The sequence below is a fragment of the Pristis pectinata genome, chromosome 6 (genome assembly GCF_009764475.1).
Source record: "Pristis pectinata isolate sPriPec2 chromosome 6, sPriPec2.1.pri, whole genome shotgun sequence".
NCBI lineage: Eukaryota > Metazoa > Chordata > Chondrichthyes > Rhinopristiformes > Pristidae > Pristis > Pristis pectinata.
This window is the reverse complement of record NC_067410.1, coordinates 104,867,583-104,885,165: the sequence shown is the minus strand read 5'-3', so window position 1 is coordinate 104,885,165 and position 17,583 is coordinate 104,867,583. Positions and strand designations below refer to the sequence as shown.

At 42.9% G+C, this 17,583-nt stretch overlaps 1 protein-coding gene across 1 annotated transcript in view; it reads right to left on the bottom strand.

The window, feature by feature from the left end:
• LOC127571939 (mediator of RNA polymerase II transcription subunit 12-like protein) overlaps positions 1-17,583 on the bottom strand; it is a 499,625-nt gene that overhangs the window by 206,793 nt on the left and 275,249 nt on the right. The window lies entirely within an intron of this gene.

The following is a 17,583-nucleotide window of genomic DNA, read 5'->3' as shown; positions in this document are numbered from 1 at the left end:
ATTTTGATACACTCAAAGTACTGCACGAGACTGAACAGGAACGAGGATATACTTAGATAGAAACATAAGAGACTGCAGATACTAGAATCTGGAGCAACAAATAAGCTGCTGGAGGAACTCAGCAGGTCATACAGCATGGAAACAGGCCCCTTGGCCCAATTCATCCATGCCGACAATGTCCCTCTAAACCACTACTACCCATGTACTTACCCAAATAGGTCAGGCAGCATCTGTGGAGGGAAATGGATAGTGGATGTTTCGGGTCAAAACCCTTCATCTGAACTACCCAGTCCAGATGAAGAGTCTCGACCTGAAACGTTGACTATTTACCTGGACATTTATCCCTAGTCAATAGAGTATATGTAGTGTTAATAATGGCAGATGGATTTCTAAGCAGTGTTTTTAGCTTCTGTCAAGGAATATACCCTGAATAATATGCACATCTGCATCATCTCACGTTACCTGTCACTTCAAGCTTTATAGTGTGCCTTTAGTGAAGTAACTGGAACTTCAAAACCAATATTAAAATTTAAATTTTGATTGGTTCTTTAATTTTGACCCCATCCCTTCTGCAGATACGTTATTAAGATACTAATGATCAGCAAAGGAAGCAATAATCAGTTCAGTTTCTAATCTAGATATGCTTCAAATAGTTGCTCGTCAGAAGCAAAGCTTCCCTGACTGAATTAATGAAAGTTATTCTCTCTATAACCCATTACTTTTTTCATCTGTGACGAGCCAGATTGCTACTTGGTGAATGCCCCTTTAAGGCACCTGGACAGTAGTGTAGTAGTGTGTGTGGGGTGTTACCTGCAAGACGGCAAGACTATAATTGGAGCGTACTGGCTGTTTGCACAGAGTGAGAGAGAGAGGGAGTGAGAGAGCGAGCGGGAGGGAGAGAGCGAGCGAGAGAGAGAAAGACTGACTGACTGACTGACTGCCAATCTCTGCATCTATGGATGAGGAACAATAGCTGTGTCTGTCACTATACAATCCATGTATGGATTTTTGAAGCAATCAAGTGGAGTCCACTTTTGCCGTTAACCAGCAGGTATTTCTGTAGGCGGCTGTGTATCGAATGCCTTCGGGGTGGCAGATAATTTGGAACAAAGCAGTGGAGATCTTCAGTGATTGAAGTGTCGTATGGGTTCCATCGTGAAACATGTGGATTTTGTAAATTCTCTCTACATTCTCTCTCCAGTCAACTGTGGTTTCACAAAAGCCTTTGCTCACGTTCTACCTTATCATTTTCTGAACTGAACTTTGAGAACTCTTCCTAGATTTGGGGTTTGGGAATTTGCCACACACACACTTAGAGTTTATATTTGTGGGGTCAATGTTTAATATCTAATGTTTTTATTATTACAAGTAGTTATTAATAAAATAGTTTCTAACACTTATACGTGGCTCGTTGTGTTTCTATTGTTGCTGGTACGTAACACATCAAAAGTAAAGTGAGCTTTCAAATTGTGTGAAGGGTTTGTCAGTAGTTCATAGCAATGCTAATTTCATAAATGATGACTCATAAAAACACAAGGAGAGCATTTTTTTAAAATGGTACAAAGCTAATAACTTAACATAGAGAGGGGATCTGGCAATAAACGCACTGAAATGTGCTGGGCATATAGTTCTCTGAGATGCACAAAGTGCCCATTCCAATTTAGCCCATAAAGTACAAGTCAGCATCTCACTAATATCACCCCCTTTCAAGATCTGGTGTGATCTACTTAAGCCTGTCAACTACTGAAGCCCCCAACTGCAACATAATCACCAAGAGACCCGAATGGTACAATGCACTCAACTGATCTTCTCACCTGGCCCTTTGTTAACAGGAGATTGTTCAAAATTCTGCTACCCATGTCCAAGTTCTGTGCATCCATCACCCTTGTGATTGATGATCTTCACTGGTTGCTGTTTAAGCAATGGTTCAATTTTATTTTCAAATCCCACTGTATTCCTTATTACTGTAACCTCCTCCAGCACGATACATATCCGTACTCCTCCAATTCTGGCCTCCTGACAGTCACCAAGTTGAATCACTCCACTACTGGACAATGGGCACCTCACGTCTGGAACTCTCTTCCTAAACTTCATCCCTCACCCATCTCTCCCCCTGCACCTCTCTGACACTTAACATTTTTAAACCTCTCTATCTGACTTAGCATTTGTTTACCAGTCTCTCATCTTCTTACATGACTTATCATCAGATTTTGTCCAATAACACTCCAGGAAGTTCCTTGGGACATGCTGGAGAATCTCGTTTTCATAAGCTGACCCAAAGATGCTTGCTTATTACGATCCAGGAGGAGGACTTTCTGCCCATTGAGTCCATGCTGTCTCCCGGCACAGTAAACCAAACGTTCTCATCCAACCCCTCCTCCTCGTTTCCCTGCAGATCTGCAGCTTATTCACTCTCACATGCACATCAACCCTTCTCATACTAGACGCACTTTTGTTATTACCACCCCTTTTCGTTGCAAGAAAGCAAGACTTGCACTTGTACGAACACCCATCATGATTCAGGTTACTCTAAAGGCCTTTACCACTGAAGAAATATTTTTCAATTACAGTCATTGATGAAAATGCAGCAGCCAATTCTTGTACAGCAAATCCCACATCATAACAACTAAAATAACTGTTTTTAGTGATGCAGGTCAAGGAGCAAATATTGCTCAAGAAAATAAAACTGGGAATAAGTTTCTTAAATATCTTTGAATGTTATTTTTTTCCCCACATGCACCTGAGCAATCTCAGTTTAACATCAGAATGATGACAACTTTAATAGTGTAGTGGTCCTTTTGTGTTACAGTGGGAGCGTCAGGCTCGACACTCAAGTGGAGTGGGACTCAAGTCCACAAACTTGTAATGCAAAAGCAAGGGTACCACCTACTGAGCCACGGCAAGATGAACATTGAATAAAGAGGCCAATATTAAAGCAGCACTAACAGAGCCACACTTGACCTATTTAACATTTTGACATGGGTGAGTGTGGTCACTCACCACTTGCAGTGAGGTTCAATTCTTCACCGAGGGCAAATTTCTAGCATATGACCGACAGGCTCTTGTGCCTTGGGCTGACCGCAACTGTGTCCAAGGTGATGGTATGAACACATGCCCAAATGTGTGTTACTTGAATGGTCAGAGAGGAAGTGAAAAAGGCAACTAATTTCAATAACGTCTACGTGTACTGTTCTAACAGCTTAATGCCACATTTCTCCCCAAAGCCAGAGGAAAGTGATTTTTTTTCCTAATATTTTAACTGTGATATTGATTTATAGTTAAAGTGTATTTCTGGTAACTGCGGAAGAGTAGTGTAACATTCCATCTACAAATCCAACTGTTAACGTGTCAAATTAAAAATAAACCAGTGCAGATGTTGGAAATCATGATCTATAGTAAGCTGGAACTATTGCAGGTCAGACAGCACCTGTGGAGAGGGCGAGATAGTATTAATGTTTCAGATCAGAGCACGTGTCCAACAGATGCTGAGAGTTTGCCTTGCTTTCTGGTTTTATTAGCACATAGGTCTAACACTGACAAGGAAACCTTCTCTTGATCTCTTGATTACCACCTACCATCCTCCCTCAGCTGGTGAATCAGTGCTGCTCCATGCTGAACAACAAGAAATATCAAAACCAGCAAGGGCCCAGAATGTACTCTGGGTAGAGGGGAATCCATCACTTGGTAGCACTGCCTCTGATCGAGTTGACTGAGCCCTGAAGGTCACAGCTGCCGGACTGGGTCTGCAGCAGGCAGTAAGTGAACCAACACACAGCCGTCACCAAAAATGATGGCACTGGAGGGAGGCTACATTTTGCTGGCAGCTAACAGCAACATAGTCACGTACTCAAGATCTGAACTTTTGAAACTAAAAACTGCAGTGGAAACTAAATAATGTGCTTTTAAGCCACTTAAATGAATTAGTGATCCTACAAACCTTAGACAGAGCTGATGGACTCAGCAGAACAGATCATTCAGTGGGCAAGCACAGCACTGGAAACATCGGGGAGGCCTCCATTATGCAAGAAAATGTTGTCACCAGAGAGGACTTCAGGTAATACTGAAGCGTAAGGGCTTAAGACCCCTCCCTCCTAGCATCCTTTTGGCCAATGTGCAATCACTGGAGAACAAGATAGAAGACCTAAGAGCAAGACTGCTGTATCAGAGGAACATAAGGGGCTGCTATGTATTCTGTTTCACAGAGAAAGGCTCACTCCCAACTCTCCTGACACAGCGTTCCATCCACCGCATGGACCAACCAGCATTGGGTAAGGGAAAAGGCAGCAGTGTCTGCTTTATGATAACGGACGTGGGGGTCTTGTCCCATTCCTGCTCCCCTGACCTGGAATATCTAGCAGTGAAGTGCTGACCATTTGACTTACCGAAAGAGTTCTCCACCGTTATCCTGACTGCAGTCTACATCTCACCTCAGGCAGACATCAAGCTGTCACTTGAGGAACTAAGTGCCATAATCAACAAGAACAAAGGGGCGTACCCAGACGCCTGTCACATTGTTGTGGGAGACTTCAATCAGGCTAACGAAGAAGTCTCTGTCTAACTACTATCAACACATCATCTGCAATACTAGAGGACCCAACACACACGACCACTGCTATACCACCACCAAAAACACCTACAGCCCCATCCCTCGCCCGCACTTTGGTAAATCCGGCCACCTGGCTGTGCTTCTTCTGCCTGTGTACAGAGACTGAAGAGCGTGGCACCGGTGAAGAGGACTATGAAGAGCAGGAGAGGCGGAGGAGCGAATTTGGGATTGCTTCAAGTCAGTGGACTGGACCACGTTCAATGATTCGTCAGCAGAACTAAATGAATATGCCACAGTCGTCACCGACTTCACAAGGACACTTGAGGACGAGTGTGTGCCCACAGAAACATTGAGTCTTCACCAACCAGAAGTCCTGGATGAACCAGGAGATTTGTAAAGTGCTGAGGGCTAGATCTGTGGCATTTAGGGCTGGCGACCCAGAGTCATTTAAGGAGTCCAGGTACGACCTCCAGAAGGCCATTGCGAGTGCAAAGAGGCAATTTCTGACTAAACTGGAATCACAGATGGATGTTCGACAGCTGTGGCAGGGTTTGCACAATATAACTTCCGACAAGGCAAGATCGGGTAGCATAAGTGGTAACAACCCATCACTCCTGCTCTATAATACTTCTACATTGTGAAAGGTGGTGGACAGTTAAACAATTAATGGTTGGTGAAGATCCAAGAACATCCACATCCTCAATACTAACAAGACCCAGCAAGTGAGTGTTAAAAAGGATGAAGAATTTGCAACCATGTTCAAACCACCCTAAATATTCATTCCCTGAACAGTATGTTCAAAATAGCTACAAGAGTGTGTCATCTACAAAGGCACTGCACTCACTCACGTCAGCTATACTGACAGCATTTCGAAAACCCATAACTTCTATCGCCAAGAAAGAGAAGGGTGGCAAGTGCATGAGAGCAGCACCACCTACAGGGTCCCCTCCAAGTCACACTACATCCTGACTTGGAAATATATTACTGGCCCTTCATTATCACTGGGTCTAAATCCGGGAACTCCCTGCCCAACAGTACTGAGAGAGTGCCTTCACCAGAAGGACTGCAAGTGTTCAAGGCACCACCGACTTTGAATGGACAATTAGGGATAGGCAATAAATGCTGGCATTCAAGGAGGTTGCTGAATCACTGAAAATGAATTTTAAAAAAACCACAGTCACTCTTAGTGATCCAGCAACTTCTTTCTCAAGAGATACTGCTATCTATCTGCAGAGATACTATCTATCATTAAGGACCTCATCATCCAGGACATGTCCTCTTCTCGTTACTACCATCGGGGAGGAGGTACAGGAGCCTGAAGACCCAAACTCAATGATTCAGGAACAACTTCTTCCCCTCCGCCATCAGAGTTCTGAACGATCCATGATCACTACCTCATTTCTCCTTTTTTTTTGCACTATTTATTTTTGCAATTTATCGATTTTTGTATCATTGCACTGTACTGCTGCCGCAAAACAACCAATTTAACGTCATATGTCAGTGATAATAAATCTGATTCTGATATGCATCAAAGTAAAAAGGTCCCAAAACCCAGGATGACAAACATTAGCAACAAGGAGTTACACAAGAAACTGCAGATGCTGGAAATCTGGAGCAACACACAAAATGCTGAAGGAACTCAGTGGGTCAGGCAGCATCTGTGGAGGGAAATGGACAGTCGATGTTTCGGGTCGAGGGTAAAGACCCTCCATCAGGACTGAGCAACAAAGATTCACATTGCCCAACCTGACTGGTTATTTCATAATGCTGAATAACCAGGTACTGCAGATGCCTCAAATCTGAGCAATGAGTAGAGGGGAGAACAAAAATGCTTCTGAAGATCACTGACCAGTTTTTAATACTATCACAGCCCACCATGGCAGCAGAATGAAAGCTACTGTGTCAGGAGCACAGCCAGAGAGTTGGCATGGCCTTCATCAATAAACCTCCAACATGTCATTATCTGGATTACCAAACTGAACTGAATTGCCCTGGAAAACTTCCAGCACTGGAAGAGTACTGCTGCAAGGAATCCTGTGCTGGCCTTGCTGAATTGTCCAGGAGCTTCCATGAAATAATGGTTGGGGCACAATACAAGAGCATGCTCAGGCACGGTAGTGTGGCGGTTGGTGTAGCGCTATTGCAGCGCCAGTGACCTGGGTTCAATTCCCGCTGCTGTCTGTAAGGAGTTTGTACGTTCTCCCCGTGTCTGCATGGGTTTCCTCCAGGTGCTCCGGTTTCCTCCCACATTCCAAGGACATACGGGTTAGGAAGTTGTGGGCATGCTGTGTTGGCGCCAGAAACGTGGCGACACTTGCGGGCTGCCCCCAGAACGCTCTATGCAAAAGATGCATTTCACTGTGTGTTTCAATGTACATGTGACTAATAAAGATATCTTATCAGATCTAGCAAGTGAGTGTTAAATGAAAGGTTGAAGCATTTGCAACCATGTTCAAACAACCCTAAACATTCAGACCCTGAACCATCTGCTCACAATAGCTGCAGTGTGTGTCATCTACAAAAAGCACTGCAGTTACATGCCCAAGCTGCTCTAACAGCATTTCCCAAACCCATAACTTCTACTGCCTAGAAAGAGAAGGGTGGCAAGTGCATGGGAGCAGCACCACCTACAGGGTCCCCTCCAAGTCACACTACATCCTGACTTGGAAATATATCACTGGCCCTACGTTATCACTGGGTCTAAATCCGGGAACTCCCTACCCAACAGTACTGAGAGAGTGCCTTCACCAGAATAAATGCGACAGTCCAAGAAAGCAACTTGCCAGCAACTTCTCAAGGGAAATTAAGGATGGGCAATAAATGTTGACTTTGCAGGGAAGTTGCTAAATCACTGAAAGTGAATTTAAAATAAAACTGCAGTCATCTGCAGTAAATGAGAGAGTAATGTTTGCCTTTTGTGCATAGGTCAGCTTCAAGTTTAGGCTCCAAACCCGTCCTGCCTTGCCTCAGCCCTCCATCTCCTCTCCTCTCCCACTGATAGACAATGAAAATAACTCCTATCAGTGGCAAGAAGACCTTGGGGAAAGGATAGGGATTGGTATTGGTTTATTATTGTCACTTGTACCGAGGTACAGTGAAAAATTTGTCTTGCATACCGATCTTACAGGTCAATTCATTACACAGTGCAGTTACATTGAGTTAGTACAGAGTGCATTGAGGTAGTACAGGTAAAACAATAACAGTACAGAGTAAAGTGTCACAGCTACAGAGAAAGTGCAGTGCAGGTAGACAATAAGGTGCAAGATCACAACAAGGTAGATTGTGAAGTCAGAATCCATCTCATCATATAAGGGAACCATAGGAATTTAAATCTGATTAAAAAATAAGGTGGGATGGATGTGCAACGTATCATAAGAACTAACATTAGCTCAAACAAAATTTGAAGAATACAGCAAGGCACTACAGGGAAGAAATTCACCACTGATCACCAGTGTTAAACACATGTGAATATCTGCTAACACTGCTCTCACCTCCTGGGTCAATAGAATTGAACTCGCCTCAATGGCCAATACCTTCACTTGGATTTAGTACCAGCGACCAAAGATAACTTTCTCTCCTTAAATTCCTTAACAAATATCTGATGAATAAATTGAATGCAAAGATATACCTACATTACCGCTGGATACTCTGCTCTCTTTGAAACACAGATAAAAGTAGATATATTTGTCTTGTTTAAACATAACTGTGAAATAAAATTCAGTTTTCATATCACTCAGTGCACTTCAATAAGAGTAATAATTTCAACAGAATTAATGCAAAGATAATGTTCCATGGAATTCAACAGATGAGTGTACAATAAAGAGAGAGGTGTGAGACTGCTTTTAAATTATTCATTCAATGGGTTTTGTAGCTTTTTTATGATCAGAACTTATTTGCAAATTTTATGAATGTAGAGACACACTCAGCAAGAGCTGAGATATAATGACAAGGGTTGAGTACATTGTCTTAAATGTTGAGCTTTGTCATTTCATTCTAATTCCAATCCAAGATGTTTTGTCAAGTGATTCAGAGGAACTCAAGTAAATTTAACTTGGGTCATTTTCAGCACAAGACTGACGCTAAGGAAAATAAAAGTAAAGAATTCTGCAAGAATGGGACCAAACTTCAGAAGGAGCGTGTAACACCCAGTTGACACAAAACAGTACATTTAACGCTTACTACTAAGATGGGTTTTTGGACGCATGAGTTTACTTTTAGGATTCCTGGATTTCCCAAAGTGTTTCACATAGTTTTAAGGGATGGCCAGTGTAGCCTAAACAAAGGTTAGACAATTTCCACACAGAGAACAAATAGGTAACACCTCCAACAGCAGTTAGTGTGAGAAATATTGCAAACAAAACTGTTTATGTAACACTTCACAGTCAGGATTTTCATTTAGTCAAACAGCATCACATGTTATGTGAAATATTTTTGCCTAGCTGTGTATGGTAACCCATACTACATTATAAACAATTTGAGGCAATGCAAGTGTGTTGCAGGCCTTTGCGATGAGGAGCTACAGACCTGGTCAACATGAGCAACATTCCCAGAGTATAACAGGGATTGTACATCAAAAGTGCTTCATTGGTTGCAAAGTGCTTTGGAACATCCAGAATAAAAGGTGATATATAAATGCAAGGCTTCTTTTGTGAAGACAAACAAAAACAAATATAGCAATAGCCATGCAGTTTACTCCTAATCCACAATGGCATATTGATGGATGAGAAGGGTCACTGAACCCATCAAAACAAGAGTCAACACTGCCTATATCACTGAACTAATAACCCACAATTTCAGACTAATAATCCAGAAACTGAGTTTGAATCCCACTTTACTAGTTTGTGAATTCAAATACATTTCTGAACAATCACTAGAGTTTAGCAACACTATGACCAGTTTGATCACTTTGAACTAAAATGGGCATTTTTTGGTTCTAATTATGTTCTTTCTTGTAAAAATTATGCTTATGTTTTTCTTGTGAATGCTGCTTATCTGATGCTATGTGCTGGTGATGCTGCTGCGAGTAAGTTTTTCATTGCACCCGTGCACACATGTACTTGTGCATACGACAATAAACTCGACTTTGACAATAATCTTCAAATATAGAGTGAGCATTACCAAAAGTTGGATGCTAAGCATTAGTTCTCTACTGTCTTTTAGAGAAGGAAATGTACTGCTGTCAACTAGTCTGACATGTTTAGCTTGGTTTGAGTAATTGGAGGGAAGCTTTCCTATTTGCTGCTGACTCAAAGTTCAGGGAGCACAGGAGGGACTTTATTCCTTAGAGTGTGGGAGACCAAGAGGTGATCTTATGGACATGTATAAAATCATGAGGGGCATAGATAGGGTGAATGCACTCAGTCTTTTTCCCCCAGACTTGTGGTTTCAAGAACGAGAGGGCAAAGATTTAAGGTGAGAGGCGAAAGATTTAAGAGGAACTTGGGCAACTTTTTTCTTAACGTAAAAGGCGATATAAGATTTCTTTACTAAGATTTCTTTATTAATCACATGTATATCGAAACACACAGTGAAATGCATCTTTGCGTAGAGTGTTCTGGGGGCAGCCCGCAAGTGTCGCCAAGCTTACGGCACCAACATAGCGTGCCCACAACTTCCTAACCCGTATGTCTTTGGAATGTGGGCGGAAACTGGAGCACCCGGAGGAAACCCACACAGACACACAAGGAGAACGTACAAACTCCTTACAGACAGCGGCTGGAATTGAACCCGGGTCGCATACGCTGTAATAGCGTTATGCTAACCGCTACACTACCGTGCCGCATACCTGTATGGAATTAGCTGCCAGAGGAAGTGGTTGAGGCAGGTACAATAACAACTTTTATAAGAAGATTGGACAGGTACATGAATTGGAAAGGTTTAGAAGGTTATAGGCCAAATGTTGGCAAATGGGACTGGCTTGAATGGGCAATCTTGGTTGGCATGGACCAGTTGGGCCGAAGGGCCTGTTTCCCTGCTGTATGACTATGACTCTATGACTCACAGATTTAAAACGTTGGGGAAGAAAGAAGGGAAACTTGAGGAAAAGCGTGAGTGGGCATGACCCGAGTATCTTTCGGAGAGGTGCAAACTGAATCGAGAACTTTCTAAGGGGAGTTAGATAGGTACATGAGGGGGAATAACCTGCAGGGTTACGGTAAAGGGCAGGGGAACAAAACTGATAGGATTGCTCCACTAGGATCTGTCATCAACTTGTTGGGCTATGTTGCCTTTCCCAATGACCTAAGCCTGTGATTCTGCATGCACTCCTGCCCCAGACCAACATGGGTGATTCTTAACTTTCCTCTGATATAACCTAGAAAGTCATCGAGTTAAATCGAAATGTTTCAATTCAACCAAACAATACACCACCACTAAACTGGGGACAGCAATTAAGAATCAGTAATATATGTTAAGCACACCAGTGTCACCAAAAGCCCATTAAATAATTTTTCTTACAATGTCATAAGATGAAATGTTGTATTCATTCACAGGATGATGGTTTTATCCACACGAGTAGCATCCACTGCTCATCTCTTTTAGTCCCCGCAGAGGTGGGAGGGAGCTACTTTAATCAAATAAAGAATGACTTGCTGGGCCACCTGTGAGTTAGGAATCAACCACATTGAAGCTCGAGTCAAGTAGCAACCAGACAACACAAGACTGCTGACTTCCTTCAAAGAATATTAAGGAACCAAACCAGTCTTTACAACAATGCAGCAGTTTCTTGGTCACCATTGCCAAGACTAGTTTTCTATTCCAAATTATCTTGTTAACTGGACTTGAATTCCCACTGTAGAATCTAACTGCGAGTTAATTATTTCTAGCATTACTCCATCCATCACCATATCTGAAATCTTCTTATCAGGTTCTTCTTATCAAAAATATCTTTCTGCCAGTCATGCAAGTAGAAGATAAAAAAGTAGTGGACCATTCAACCCTGCTCTGCCATCCATTACGATCATGGTGGATCTTTGATCTCAAAGCCATATTTGTGCTCTCTCTCTCTCCCCAAACTATCTCCATCATAAGAATATCCAGCATCTTAGTTTCCACAGCCCTCTGTGGTAGAGAACAGATTCACCACATTCTGAGTGAAGAAATTTCTGCTCATCTCGGTCCTGAAGGTCTTACCACATACCCTGAGACTGCATCGCTGTTCCAGACTTCACAGCTAGGGCAAACATCCCCCAATCAGCACAGTGCTTTCAGGATTTTGTACATTCCAATGAGAACCCCTCCTCTTCTCTGCACCTTATTCTAAATCATCGTCAATACCTAATCAAACCAACTGACTTCCTTCGACAGTCCCACCACCCCAGGGATCAGTCTGGAACCTTTGATGTACTCCCGTTATGGTAAATCTATTCTTTATTGGACAAGAAGATCAAAACTGTACACAGTACTCCAGATATGATCTTATGAAGGCCCTGTACAATTGTAGCAAGGTATCCTCGCTCCTGTAGTCAAAACCTCTTGCAATGAAGGCCAACATAACATTTGCCTTAACTGCTGCACTGCATGTCTGTTTTCAGTGACTGATGTACAAGGTCACCCAGATCCCTCTGTACATCAACGCTTCCTAATCTATCACTGTTTCTTTAAATTTTGCCTTTGTCTTTCCAGCTGCAATGGATACCACATTTATCCAGATTATACTGCAGTGGCAGGCACGGTAGTGTAGCAGTTAGCGCAACACTATTACAGAGCCAGCGACCCAGGTTCAACTCTGGCCACTGTCTGTAAGGAGTTTGTACGTTCTCCCCCGTGTCTACATGGGTTTCCTCTGGGTGCCCTGGTTTCCTCCCAAATTCCAAAGACATACTGGTTAGGAAGTTGGGGGCATGCTATGTTGGCGCCGGAAGCATGACGACACTTGCGGGCTGCCCTCAGAACACTCTACGCAAAAGATGCATTTTGCTGTGTGTTTCGACGTACATGTGACTAACAAAGATATCTTATGTATCTGCTCACTCATTCAACCTGTTTAAATCACCTTGAAGTCTCTTTGTACCCTCCTCACACCCTCATGATGTTATCTATTTCATGGCAGCGACAGACTTAGAAACACTACCTGGAGCCAGAGGAAATGGGCCAGGGTACTAAAAGAGTTCATTGCATCACCAAGGAGAAGGGCATGCAGGATAGTAAGATCAGGAAGGGGTCTGCTGATAACCTGGGGCATTTTGATATAAAGGAAGAGGAAGTGTTTGGTCTCTTGCAGAGCATTAAGGTGGATAAGTCCCCAGATCCTGATGGGATCTATCCTAGTTAATTGAGAGAGGCAAGAGAGAAGACTGCTGGGGCCTTGACAAAGATCTTTATATTCTCCTCAGCCACAGGTGAGGTCCCAGAGGGCTGGAGGCCAATGTTGTCCCTTGGTTTAAGAGGGCAGTAGAAACAAAACAGGAAATTATAGGCTGGCGAACCTTACATCAGTGCCAGGGAAATCATTGGAGAAGATTCTTAGGGTAGGATCTACTCACATGTGTAAGAACATGTACTTATTAAGGACAGTCAGTATGGCTTTGTGCAGGGGAGGTCACGGCCTTCAAACTTGATTGAGTTTTTTTCAGGAGGGACAAAGATGATTGATGAGGGTAGGGCAGTGGACGCTGCATACATGGATTTTAGTAAAGCTTTCAACAAGGCCTTAAGGCACTTGGGATGCACAGTTACTTGGTAGATTGGATTCAAAATTGGCTTGGCCTTGGAAGAGAGAGTAGTGGCGGAGGGGTGTTACTCTAACTGGAGACCTGTGACCTGTGATGTTCCCAAGGATCAGTGCTGGGACCTCTGTTGTTTCTTTATGTGAACATATATAGATATACATAGATATATATAGATATATATATATATATATATATAAATAATGATTTGGATCAAAATGCAGGTGGATTGATTAGTAAGTTTGCAGACAACACAAAATTAGTGAGGAAGGTTGTCAGAGGATTCAGCAGAATGTAGGCCAGTTGGATATGTGGGCAGAGAAATGGCAGATGGAGTTTAATCCAGACAAATGTGAGGTGTTGCAATTTGGAAGGTCAAATGTAAGCGGAATGTATACAGTAAAAGGCAGGACCCTTAGAAGCAGAGGGATCTTGGGGTGCAAGACCATAGATCCCTGAAATGGCAACACAAGCAGATAGGATGGTAAAGGCAGTGCACAGAATACTTGCCTTCATCGGTCAATCTGTTGAGTTTAAATGTCGTAAAGTCATGTTGCAGCTGTATAAAGCTTTGGTTAGGCCTCATCTGTAATAGTGTGTCCAATTCTCGTCACCCCATTACAGGAAGGATATGGAGGCTTTGAAGAGGATGTAGAAGTGGTTCACCAGGATGCTGCCTGGATTAGAGAGTATTAGCAATAAGGAAAGGTTGACCAAACTTCGATTGTTTTCTCTGGAGTGTCAGAGGCTGAGGTGCAACCTGATAGAGTCTTTTTCCCAGGGTGGAAGTGTCAAATACTAGAGGGCATAGCTTTAAGGTGAGAGGGAGAAAGTTTAAAGGAGATTTACAAGGCAAAATTTTATTTGCACAAAGAGTGGCAGGTGCCTGGAACGCGCTACCAGGAGAGGTGGTAGAAGCAGATACTATAGAAAAGTTTAAGAGGCATTTAGACAGGCACATGAACAGGCAGGGAATGGAGGGATATAGACCATGTGCAGGCAGATGAGATTAGCTTCGATTGGCATCATGGTCAGCACAGACACTGTGGGTCAAAGGGACTGTTCATGTGCTGTACTGGTATATGTTCTATTACACTGATCCCACTATCACCCCACGAGTCACCCTCTGCCACTTCGAGAAAGACCACTTTATTCCTCTTCTGTTTCCTGTCATCCAACTTGAGTCAATTTACTACTTCCAATCCCATTCACCTCAATATCTACCAACGATATTAGGCTAACCAGTCTGCATTTCCATTTTCTCTCGGCCTCCCTTTCTAAATAGCAGGATTCCATTTGCTACCCTCCAATTTGCAAGAACCATTCATGATCCATAGAACTTTGGAAGATGACAGCCTATGCATCCCCCATTTCCATGGCTTCCTCTTTTATGTTGGATGTCGATTATTAGGCCCTGGGGATTTATCAGCTTTCAGAACCATTAATTTCTCACATGGTTTTTTGACCTATACTAATTTCCTTTTCACTGTACTCTTGGTTCCCTGGCACTTCCAGGAAATTATTTCTATCCTCTTCTGTGATGGCAGAACCAAAGTATTTGTTTAATTCCACTGCCACTTCTTTGTTCTCTATTACAAATTCTCCCTTTTCTGACAGGAATTTTTTTCTCTGTTTACATACTTATAGAAACTTTGATATTCTGCTTTCATTCCATTCTCCTTGCAAATTTAGCCTCAGTCCGTTTTTGAGCTCCCAATCATTTTCTTGGTGGATTTTCTGACACTGGCTGTTCAAAAAAAGATCAGTCATGATGCTAGCCATCCACAAACATAATGAAGGCTACTGTAAAAGGATTTATATTTGGAAAGAAAACAATTGCGGAGATTGCTATGATGAAACAGCAGGAATATGAGATTAATTGGTCAGCCCACGTCAAGTTCTTACAGCCATCCTACAGCCAGGCTAAGTAGCCTCATAACACAGTAAAATTCTACAAAATGTCAATTAAACTTTTCTGTTACTGATCCAATACCAGTTGAAAACATATTCTATAAAGATGGCTCAACTCAATGGATTTTGTGGCAATAGTGCTCTCCTTTATAATGTTCTCCATTACAATGGCCACGAGAGCTCACCAGCACCTCTATTTCCGTAGGAGGCTAAGGAATTTCGGCACATCCCTGTTGATTCTCACCAATTTTTATAGGTGAACCACAGAAAGCATCCTCTCCAGATGCATCACAGCTTGGTACAGCAACTGCTCTGCTCGAGACTGCAAGAAACTGCAGAGGGTTGTGAACACAGCTCAGTCCATCACAAACACCAGCCTCCCCTCCATGGACTCTTGTCTACTAGCTGTCTGTTTTGCCTCACCTGCCTGTTAATTTTCATAATTTGTGCACAAGGACACCCAGGTCCTTCTAAACACACTTCCTGTTGCCTCAAAGACCCCCACCCCCCACCTGGACATTCCCTCTTCTCCCCCTTCCATTGGGCAGCAGATACAAAAGCTTTAAAACACGCACCATCAGGATCAAGGACGGCTCTATCCCGCTGATATAAGACTATTGAACAAACTTCTTGTAGGATAAAAATGGACTCTTGACCTCACAATCTACCTCGTTGTGGCCTTACACCTTATTGTCTGCTTGCACTTTCTCTGTAACACTATATTCTGCATTCAGTTATTACTGGAAGATTGGAGAGAAAAGAGGTTTTAATAAACAGAGAACGGAGGAGTAGGGTATGGCTTTGATAGGAAAACATGCATCAGACACTTAAGGGATGACAATACTGGACAAAGGGTAATAGGACATGTGAGGAAATAAAAGATGGATCAAAGGAAGTGTAAATGGAATCAGTAGAAACACAAAGTTGAGTGCAGCCAGCTGCTCTCATTGGGCAATTACTGGTTGTTCTGAGAAATTATTTCCAACCCACAGATAGCTTGTTATCTCACACTTCGACTTCCCCCATTCTCGAACAGCGCTTTTCTAATTAAACAAGTTGATAAACATGAAAGAATGAGACATCAGCATTTTCTCTTGTTTGGTACGGAGATAGCTCTGATCACATGAAGATATACACCTTCAGTGCCCAGTACTCATTGGTAATGGCTGCACCTTTTACTCCAATTCCAAAATTCAGCTGTTAACTTCACTGCTTCGTCCTCTAGATCATCAATAAGCCTCAGGGACGCCCAAGCTTGTGTGATGAAGGGCCAATCCTCAGCTGAAGTAGAAGACCCCAGGCCAAACCTGCTGTGGTCTATTTTTGTATGAGCACATGAAGGCCGCAAGGTATTCAGTGAAAACCATCTGGTATAGATGAGGTCAGGAAAGTGCTCAGGCACAAGGCACAAAACAGAGTTGAGATGCCCCCATCCCCAGCTCTCTATCCTTCCAGCACTCCACGAGTTCTTTGTCCTTCTGCAACGTCTCACCCCTTCAATCCTCTTTTCCTCCTCCATGATTCGCACCCCTATACCCCCCTCCATTAACCTCATGCTTTGCAATGCTGGAAGAGTGGAGAGGAAATTCCGCCACAGAAGGCAGCTTGGCTCCTGTGAGCCAACAGAATATTAGATACTGGAAGTTATTCTTTCTTTTCTTTTTCAATCTTTTTACTGAATTTCAAATTAATTCAATTAATATACATAACGTTAATGATAATGATCTTGGAAGTTATTCAGGAGCCAAGCCAAGAGCTGTGACAACTTGGAGACACAAGAGGCTGCAAACGCTGGAACCTGAAGCTACAAACAATCTCCTGGAAGAACACAGCGGATCGAGCAGCATCTATGGGGGGGGGTGGGAGGAATTGCCAACATTTCCTTTTTGCCTTAAATTATCTTTTGTTTTTAATGAGCTTAGTTTGTTCCGACAACACAAATGCAGCACTATCACAGTATTCAATGTAGCTCAGGTTGTGCAATAGCTGGACAGTGGCCATTTTCAGGAAGCTAAGGGAAGAGAGAGGCAAATCAGGTAGCTGCTATTGGATACTGTAGTTTAGCTACACATCCGCCTCTCAGGACAGGCCCTTCGGCCCACCAGGTCCATGCCAACCATTAAGTGCTCAGTTACATTAACCACATTCCAATCCCACTTTACTGTTCACATATTCTCGTCAATTCCTGTCAGGTTCCACCTCTCCCCTCTCATACAGCAACTTTTCTCAGTCTGTGTTCAATTACTTGAATTAGATTTCCCTCTGCAGTTGTGGTAGGATTTGCACACATATGCCTGGATCTAGGGACAATTTAGAGTGACCTATCAACCTACCAACCTGTGTGCCCTTGGGAGGTGCAAGGAAACCCAGGCGAACACAGGGAGAATGAGTAAACTTCCTATGGACAGCAGCAGAGGTCAGGTTTGAACCTGGGTCACTGGAGCTGTGAGTACCTGTGCC